The 10,453-nt window shown below is 39.8% G+C and overlaps 1 protein-coding gene across 10 annotated transcripts in view; it reads left to right on the top strand.

Moving 5' to 3' along the window:
* The first annotated feature begins 251 nt into the window (after positions 1 to 251).
* Positions 252 to 10,453, top strand: part of arvcfb (ARVCF delta catenin family member b) — a 223,693-nt gene continuing 213,491 nt past the window's right edge. For 5 of the 10 annotated variants that reach the window (XM_030418243.1, XM_030418246.1, XM_030418245.1 and 2 more), the window contains exon 1: positions 253 to 621. The gene's annotated coding sequence lies outside the window, so the exon portion shown is untranslated. Of the gene's footprint in view, positions 622 to 10,453 lie in introns of all 10 variants that reach the window. The other 5 variants (XM_030418254.1, XM_030418251.1, XM_030418247.1 and 2 more) reach the window with 2 other exon arrangements.

Here is a 10,453-nt window from a genome sequence, read left to right as displayed (position 1 = left end):
TATAAGCTAACTAGCACATATGAGCGACCAATTGATCAAAAATGTGTTTTGTGATATTTAATTTGTGTACCAACGGAATACAAACATTTAGCCCAAAGAACCGTGTACTAAATTGCTAGCGAAAAAAACCAAACAAACAACAAAGTAGTTTGCCTTAAGGCAAAAACAATTGCCTTAATCGATAATTTTAGATCAAAAAAAAAAAATCAATCACACATTTCCTCCAATACTGTGTGAGTGGTGATGGGGCGGAGACACTTGGTGTGACCACGGCATCCAGCACTGTTGTGGATGAGAGGGATAGGGGCTGCTCTGCCTTCCACACAGCACAGCGTCGCAGTAACTAATCAGCAATAATTAACGGTAGTCGCTTCGTGCACAACAAATAACTTTTGAGTCACTCATTTCCGTTTTTTTTTTTTGCATGTTGACTGGAGGGACGCGCGAGCAAGCAGCCTTGACAACTACAATTTGAGATTCGGGGAGGCTTGTTAACAGTAGTGTCCCTGCAGCAGCACCCAAGTTGCATCCAGAACAACGTTATTCAGCCGAGACTCGGACTACCTACCGCACACCGCGCTGGAGGGTCTCTTCGCTGGAGGGACAAGGAGAAAAACTGAGGTAAAGGCGATACGGCTCTCCGCTTTCTCGCGTAAATCCATGTGGTGATTACCTCGCCACGCCAAGTTTTTGTTGCCTGGTGCCGTTGCAACTCAGGAGGGTGTGACAACAGTGTGATAACAATAACGTGAAAGCAATGTCAAATTAAATGTGTTAAGCGGGAAATGAGCCCGTGGTGAACAGGTGCAGGGATGAGGCTTATTGATTAGGATGTGCGGACTTGGTGTTGGAATATATTTATCACGCTTTTGTTAAAGAGTCGCTGTTTTTAAATGTGGTGCAACAGAGGTAGCTGCGTTTTACGCTGCTGAATGGCCCATTGTGTCGAATATGTTGATTAAACGTGATAAATGCGGTGTGCTCGGCTGTTGTGAGCCCTTCTGGCTAATGGATGCGGTCAAAGGCAGCGAGCGCGAGCCGCAACGAGCTGTCAATCATCCCATCCTCACTCGTCCATTGTTGTGCCCCTCCTCTTTGTGAGTGGGTTACCATGGAGAGTCTTCCGGTTTCTCTCCTCTGATTGCCTTATTTGGCGAAGGGGGCGGCTGTCAGCGGCTGCTGGGACTGACGGTGTTGTTGGGCTGATAGTGCTGTGATCCTGTCCCATGTGAGCAGCCGCCACAATGACTGAGCGCTTCAAAATAAAGACCTGGGCTTAGGCCATTAGAAAGAGGCAGATGAAGTTCTCAGTAGACTCTGATGGGCCCTGGTCTGCTTTTTCACACCCTGCTTGCACTAATGGCCTCAGGATATGGCTGCATGCAGTTATAGCAATAAACCTAACTGTGAGCAAGTGCAATTTATTTGCATTTCCTTATTCTTAAATGTCCTGAGCTGGCATTAATTACCACCGGGAACACTGAGGTCATATCCTCCTGTTTTTTTTGGTCTGTGATCTTCTAATACATATATGTACTTGGTAACATTTTAAGGTATCTATCATATCATTGAAATAAACAATTATGTGTGGTTAAAAATGGCAAATTTACAGTTAATTAAAGTTAACTGTTAGTTAAGTTATTTCACTGTTCACAAGCAATGGAGTGCTTTATACTTATTAAAAATTGTTAATTGGTAAGTTGCAATTGATGTTCATGAAACTTTGTTGCAACTGATATTTTCTTACTGTTACAATTACTTAAAAATGCTTTATGAACTATTTACTTGTTTCTCAACAGTGAAATGAAATTCACCCTTCTGTATGAAGCTTTTGGTTACAATTCTGGTTTAAGTTAGTACGATGAGTGTGACAAATGCAAAAGTGGTACATATTGAAATGCTTTAATTAAGTACTGTATTAGTTGTGACTTATTAAGGTGCATTTTTAAGGGTGCACTATTTTGTTTTGGGGAAGACATTTGAGTTAGAAGAGAACAATTTTAATTGACAGAATTTTTACACCGAATAGACTGAATAAACAAAGTGACCTTTAACAACCACAAAATTTCATTCTGTTTTACTTTGTTTATATATGGCAGACCCTGCCTCCTTTCTAGGTTCAAATGGTGTTCTGGGACCTTATTTTCATCTGAGAACAGCTTTATTTTCCAGTAATGAGTTTGTCTTTTTACTTGATAAAAAATGATGAATGAAAATATTAAAATTCTCAGTTTGAATTTCTTCTCCAAAACTAAATAGTACACCTTTGAAAGACATCTGGGGTGATTTGCAGATTTGTATATAGGAGGTTTGCACCCAGGTGCCATAGGCAGCTGTGAAGGGAGGATGGTGGACCTTTGTGACATTTATGTCATGGTTCTTTATCCCATTTCTTATTCACACATTGTCACAACCCTGCCTGTAGGACCATGATTAAGTGGAAAATGGGCATGCAGTGCCGACGTTTGAATAATTTTATATGAAATTGAATATACAAGGTGTCTTTGTCAGCATAACTGTGTGCATGGATGGTGCTGTCAAGTCTAAAAGGAACAGCTAAGCAGAACTAGAAAAAGGGTTGCAGGTGCAGCAAAGGAAACAGATCTACACTGATCACTCAGGGCTACGTGGTAGTGAGCACTGAGTCCAAGTGCTCGAGATTTTGCCAGCCACTCACTAAAGGACCTTCACACTATATGCACTCTGTAAACTGACACTTTAATCAGAGAAATCATCGTTGCACAGTCATGTTTGTATCAGTCCTGACTCATATGATAGGCCTGCATGAGTTACTGTATACCAAGTCTGCAAAGGTCTCCTCAGATGCATCTATGTCAGCACATCCTCACTTTTGCAGAATATGTTCTGGGCTCATTGGCAATCAGGAAGCAGCTCATTTGAAACACAAAATATTTGCAACTCAAACACAGAGCAATCTCTGGACAGGACGAGAATTTCCACACCACCTGTGACTGTGCAGAAAACTGAAAAATTCTCTGTAACCAGGGGTAAACAGGAAGACTTCGCATGAATGCTAATGTTTAGAAAATCCTGCTGTTATGTTTCCTGCTTAAGTTATCAGACGCTTTCCTGTATGCCGACAAAATATAACAACTTTGTCTTGTCCTCTATTATATATTCTGTTTTTCCTGAGGCTAAAAACCCCCTGTAGTTGTTAAAATTCACTAACATCATCATCAGTTAACAAGCTAATTAACAAATAACAAAACATAGCTGCATGTTGTGGAGGTTATTAAAAATAAATAGCAGATCTGACCCCGGCTGGGGGCTCTTTCTTTGAAAAGGACTTTTTTTATCACACGGAATTAATTCTTACATCACCACTTGAAGATCTTAAAGGTTAAAATGTCATTTTTCTAATGGTCGTGACAAGACCTGAGGTCAGCTTTAATCTCAAGAGCAGTTCATGCTCTAATGCACAAATTTATGAGGAAGTACGATGCCTGAAGAAGATGTAGTATTCCTAACCGTCAGCCCTGCAGCGTGTTGGCAATTTGGATATAAATGTGGAAGCTGGTTACTGTCAGATCCTGTCTTTGTTTCAAGTCTACAGGAAGTAACTTGCCATGGCACTATCTGAGTATAATTCCCTCGCATGAAAACCAGGCTTTGGTTCTGTATATCCATTCTCTGGATACTGGTCAGGACTTGGGTGTGGGGCCTCTACTTGTATGAATTCGGATAATTGGTTAAACCTTGGACAGGTGGATCAATGATTGATAATCATGTTTTAGTACTGCTGCAGCAATGGAACTAATGCAAGTTGAAATGCTACTAAAACACCTGTTTCACCGTACATCTTTCAGCAATGTTTATGCAGAAACCTGTTTTATGTGCTTTATGCAGTCATTACAAAAAACATTTGCATACATTTTTCGACATGGGTGGACAAGGAACGCAAAGCCCCTCTTTAAATGAATCAGTCCGTTTGTTGTTTGAGATGTAGGACTTGCCTCATGCTCCAGGTTCAGGACAATGAATATTTACAGTAACTGTTCCACAAGGGCTACAGATACTGACTGACCCTGTGCTGTTACGCCTTTGTGAAATATTTCCCCTGACTGTATCAGAAGGATGTGTGAACCAAATTGGCAGGAAAAAACCTTAGCAAGATGCCTGTTTTATGTGATGAGGGCTCTGAAGGTCTTAGATTTTTCACAGTCACGTGTTTCTGAGGGCTTGAATCAATATTTCTGTGTCAAAACAGCCAGTAGCCAACATGCTGTATTGTTATGTAAATCAGAAGTCCTCATGGCACAGTAGTAAACAGAAGAAAAAAAAAGTCTCCATGCATAAGTAAGTTTTGCAACACACTGCAATAACAGTTGCAATGCATTGCAATAGACCATGGCTATTTTAAGGCAGTAACAGCCACAGATTTAGTATATCCAGACAATGGGTATTCCTAACAGAGACTCAGTTTCTGCAGGCTGGATCACATCATGTGATGTAAAATCTTAAGGGCAATCAAACATTTATTACTGATATAAAGTCAAAGTTTAATCAGTTCAAATGCTTAGTCAAACAAAGCAAATTATGAAATGATACAAGTCTATACATTTACCAAAGAATCTTCTGACTGTTTTTATTACATTCGCAACGCTAAGATCAAGAAGGGTGGACTTACGCAAATGCAGGAGGTGGTTTTATATATATATATGTGTATATATATATATATATATACATATATATATGTATATATATGTATATGTATGTGTATATATATATATATATATATATATATATATATATATATATATATATATATATATATATATATATATATATATATATGTTTTGGGCCTTTATACGGCTTTATTCATAGAACAGCTCAAAAGATGACAGGAAACAGGGTGAGTGACATGCAGCAAAGTACCCCCAGGCCGGGACTCGGACCCAGGGCTGGTGCAGCAAGGACAAAGCCTCTGTACATGGGATGCTCGCTCTACCAACTGAGCTAAATGGCATCCCTAAAGACTGGACTTAAAAGTAAAAAGTAATGGAAAGTAAAGTAATGATGGGATGAGGTGCAGGTTGAGAGTGACAGAGAAACACAGGTGAGGGGAATGAGTAGGGGATAGCAGTGAAGATGGAAAGAGCTGATGGGAACAGGGCTGGGCTAACAAAGGTGATGCAGAGCAGGTGTGGATGGAAAGGCAGAATGGGGAGGAAGACAGCCACTTATAACCCAGACAACACAAAACACAAATAAGACAGAATTTAGAGGACAAGGTCAGTAATGTCTGAACAACAGGGCTGGCTGATACATAGGCAGATCAGTTAAAGATGAGAATTCACCAGACCAGATGTGTAAATACATATGAAACAGCAGAATATCCTAACAACTAATTTGGCTGTTTAAATTTCTTTAAAGTATACTTGATTACTTGACTAAGCAAGTCGTTTCAGGCACAACATAGAGCTCCACCAACTGTAATAAGATGGCAATGTTCTCTTGACTTCAGTTGACAGGAGCCCTATTAATTGCATTTCTGTACTTTTTCTTTGTCAGTTTTGAAATTGGGCGGTACACTTTTCCTCATAAATTAAGGGTTTAAAAGTTTTATAGCTCTGTCTTCTCAGATAATGCAGTTATATGAACAGGGATTAAGGGACTTTAATTACAAAAACAAACAAAATAAAGCTGGCATTTGGAGATTGAGATTTTACACAATGTAAGTAAATAATGAAAGAAATAAACTTAATATTATTTGTTTATTCAAACCCTGTGAAATCCCATCAGGCCTTTTTCATAACAGCCACTTTGACTCATCATAGCAGGAAAAGCATGGTAATTAATACCATTAACAACTAAGAAGAATTAAGCATCAGTAAGCCGTGTTAGTCAGCCAACATGCCCAATAGTATGACCCCGTAACAGGTAAAGCTGAATTTAGTGCAACCCTAGTTGATATTATTAATTATGCCTGTCCTACCCCTGTTATGACACGTCAAATTTTGTGCTGTAAAAATAGGCCTGTTTAATTTTCACACATTATCCAGAGAGCAGCATGGATAGATCCCTGTATTTCATTATATTTGAGAATTTTGCATTTCAGTAAAATACCCTACAAATTCACACAGCTGGATCTACATGACATCAGCAAACACGGCTCACCCTGACAAGTCAAACAAAACTAACAGTCAAGTCAGAGATGCTCTATACAGCACCACAGTCCACAGAAGAGCTCTATTCAGGCACAATAAGTGAAAAGCATGGGTGAACAATGCAGCATGTAGGGCCTTTAAGCTACTCTGCTGCTAAACTTGTAAACTTTGATCTTTTTTTTACAGGTCTGCAGTTTTGGAAGCACTACCAATAGAAAAGGAATTACTGCTTAAAATTACCCTTTGCATATGCACATCTAGATATATAAAAAAATATATTACCGCTCTGCATTGAGAGCCAACGTTATGTTAATCACATTAGCCTTATACCGACCTCATTATAGTTTCATGGTCAGTGTAGCGTTTCATTACCGAGTGTGCATGGGAATTATAGAGCAGCAGCATTATTACGTAGAAATGGTATTATGTGTTTTCCAGTTAAATTACTGCAGAATGATATGTTTCACAGCCTTGAGTGCTTAATGCATGCGGTGGAAATCGTTTTCAAAATGTATTCAGTTTTCTTTGACTTACTCACATATTCTTAGTGAGTGATAATTATCAGCAAAACTGTCATAAAGCACATTGATTATATAAAGTGACACTCAAAGGCTTATTCCTGTATATTTATTGCCTACGGAGATTGAATGATTGTGATTCAGAGCTCTGCTGCTGTGTTGGATCATGCATGAGCTGTGTTTCGTGGCTCTTGTGGGCTGACTGAAGCGGTCTGTGATAACCAGTGGTCAGGGGAAAGCTTGTCCAGAGCCAGAGTGAATGGTCCTTTGTGGGACAGACACCTGCAGAGCTCAGCCTCCTGCTCCTGAAGTGATTAACATGCACTTCCAACCTCCCTGGCCTTCCCACTCCCGAGTCCCTCGGCCACCCATCCTGGCGCTGCTCTGTTGTCTTGGCACCTGTTCTACATCGCCCATCCTGCAAAGGCTATAACTCATGTCTTTGTTTGGGCCAGGCAAACGCAGCACGATTGCAGAGCTGGGTTAGAACTATATGGATTGCCTCTGTCAAGGGGTTAAATTTAGAAGTTTTGTAAAAGGTACACAACATAGCTTTGTGTTAGCGAGGGGATTTCGAGGTGATTTGTACAAAATGTGTTTTGCTCTTTTTATGTCAGTTTTAAAAATTACTTGTTTTTCTGTTGAGTCAGTGGGAAGAGATATGGACCCAAAGCAGGAGTTGCTTTGCCGGCACTAAAGTATTAGTGTAAACAAGCCAACTTTTATGGTTAATCTAATTTGTTTTTGCTCAGATTGATAAAGGTGACAGTAGGCTCCTGTAACTTCTGTATAACAAAAAATGCTAAAATACATCCAATCTGTAAGAAAATGTTACTGTAAATTTCAAATGTCTTCTGTCTTCTTTTAACATTAGCAAGGTGTGAAAAAAATAGAATAGAATCCAAATGAATGCAATCACAAATGTTAGCCAGCTAATATGCTGTTAAAGATGAGCTTTTTGTACCTGGTGATACTATTTGCGTACCAGCTTGTTATGTTGCGCAAGAATTCTAGAAATACTTGAAAGTCTTTCTTCATTTTTCCTGTTATATGTGTAGATTTTCAAGGCAGTTTTCAAGGCTCTTCCCATTGTCTGAGAGACCTGAGGTCCCCTGACTTGAGGTCAGCAGTTGGACGGTCTGAAGGTCTTTGGTTCAGGTGAAGCTGTTTCATTCAGTAGCATAATCAGGATGATTGTTCTGCATTTCTTACATTTTCATTGAATATGCTTTTATCTTATTAGTTGCAGAAATAGGAAGAATGAATTAGCCGTGCGATTTTGGGCCACAGTGTGAATACACCCTGTTCTTCTCAACACCACACCACATTTTTATCTGAAATGAAAACTTTTGGTGCAGTTGGAACATTCATTGTTATAATGTTGATAAAAAAGTGTGAGCCCAGGATTTGAATTGTGATGTTCACTGTCATGTGATACTGCCTGCCTGTATTTTCCTGCTCTAAAAGATGACATTACAGTTTAGTGTTACATTTATCATTAGCCACTGAGTGTAATGAAGTGTGAATACCTCTACCTGCTTGGCCTGTATATAACCATTAAAGGTATTTTTAAGCACCCATATAACCCAACCATCGATTAGCCAGCCCTCAAAATGTTTCAATCATTATTGGTTTGATTTGTCAGTACAAATCACCAATTTATGAATACATGTCAGTTAAGTTCTAGACAGTAATTCTTTTTTATTCCCATCAAAATTTTGTTCATGCCAGTGGACATATTTTCAGTGTACAGTTGTTTGATAAGATCGTGAGTCATATTCTCACCAGCTTTCTTTATTTTTCTCAGTCTGATGATGTGTTATAACCTTAAATGCCGGGGTCAGTGCAGGAAGCACTCTCTGCTGCCAGACACATGATGATGCTTGTGTCAAAATTGGTTTTAAATTAGATTTTTGTGGCATCATCTCCGTACCCAATTGTTTGGACCTCGGGTGGCATTGTTATTAGAACATCAGCCAGCCTGTGCTTTGTAACATGCTGACTTGCTGATAATCCACCACCCTCATTCTTACACCCTCCCTGTGTTATGGGCTCTGCATTAGAGTGCTGATTGAATTCCTCTCCTGAATATTCCTGAAACCTGTCTCTCCCCTCTCCACTCTCTGCCCTCAGTGAATTGACAGCACCATTGCACACGCACAGACCTGTACTGAACATTGTACAACAAATGTACAATGTATTGTAATATGGATTCTTCTTGATAGCTTCCACTTGAGACAGCGTCCCCCCCCCCCCCCCCATGCCCCCTCCTCCACTCCCAGACTTGGGTCTTGAGGATTAACCCTGCCCTCTACATACAGGCCTGCCTTGATTATGTCTAGGGATAAGAGCTGCTTAATTGTAATCACTGGAGCTGTCCTGAGTGCCGTCAACACAGGAGCACGGATCAGCCCAGGCCATGCTGGAGATGGATAAAAAGAGAGAGCAAGGAAAAGCAACACTTCCCTTCCTCCTCAGAAACCCCCAGGATGACCACATTTCCTCACTAATTTACTATCTATGCAAAGGAGGTTATGTTTTGAATCCCATTTTTCTGCTACTTGTCACATCTAAATTAAAGCCATCAAGCTCTTTACACTTTTAATTATGGCCTTTCTGATGTGATTTGATAATGTATTAAGCAATTACTAAAAAGTCCAATGACAAATCTACTCCAAGTGTTCCTGCATTACCAATTGACACATTGAATTCAGTTGAAGTCAGCATGAATCACCTGACTTTAGGCTAAAGAATAGAATACATAATACAACACTCTAAATCAGCCAAACCAAATCAAACTAAATCAAAGACAAACAATAAAACAGACATAGATGAGCGGCCACTACATACAGTGATTGTAACAAAAACATAAACTGTTCAGAAGTTATTGACATATTTTATAGTTGTAAATCTTTAAAATACTGATTTCCTGGCAGCCTTTCTTGACAATAATTTGTGGCTTTGTACCTATTTGACGTTTTGCACCAGAGCTTGAAAGTGTGAAATGAAGTTGGCACATCATTAGATGGTTCAAAGAGGGATAAGACTCCTGAACAGTGGCTGTAATTTGTTTTCTTTAGACGGTGATTGCTTCACAAAGAAAGGTTGGCGGAAACTTGATGAGATAGTATGAACTTAACTATTTCTCTGCAGTGTGAGAGAATTTTGTAAACTAGGGTCAGCAGACCAAGGGCTTTGCCTTCGCCCAGACAACAGTGTGATAGCCTTGCTGTGGGTGGTGAGGTGAATTTTGTTAATGGCTTCTTCATATAAGTTTTTTTAACAGTCTTTGTCAAATGCTGTCTTGTAGGGTATTGGACTTTGGCAAGTTGTACTTTTTGTATTTTCTTGGATACAATCTCAACACTCAGTGCAGTGCAATCCATTTTGGCCGCCCCAGGATTGCCTCTCTGCTTTTTCATGCTGTCTTCATTTGAACCCAGATAAGCAGCAAAAGTGAATCATGTGTTGGTGGTCTGTAGTGAAATGCAGTGTGAGAAAACCCTGTCCTCTTGAACTTTCTACTGAGTGCAGGCCCAGCCCTCTGGAGAGTACAGCTTGATGTCTGTTTCACTGAAAAGGACATCTTTATGCCAAAAAGCCCTCCAATGAAGATTTTTAGAGGAACAAGTAAATTGAGACAACTCTCATGTTAAAGGCAGTGTAGCGGAACAGGTTGGCCATCTGGCATTTTAGTTGTGGCAGAGCTGAGGTCAAATCTCAGGCGACCTGTCCTTGGTGCACTACACCATCCCCCTCGAATGCACTTTGTCCCATTTTCCCCTTGCAGTGTTTGGGTGTTAATT

Source organism: Sparus aurata, chromosome 5, assembly GCF_900880675.1.
Source record: "Sparus aurata chromosome 5, fSpaAur1.1, whole genome shotgun sequence".
Classification (NCBI taxonomy): domain Eukaryota; kingdom Metazoa; phylum Chordata; class Actinopteri; order Spariformes; family Sparidae; genus Sparus; species Sparus aurata.
The sequence above is the reverse complement of the archived record's forward strand: the minus strand, read 5'-3'. Positions and strand labels throughout refer to the sequence as shown.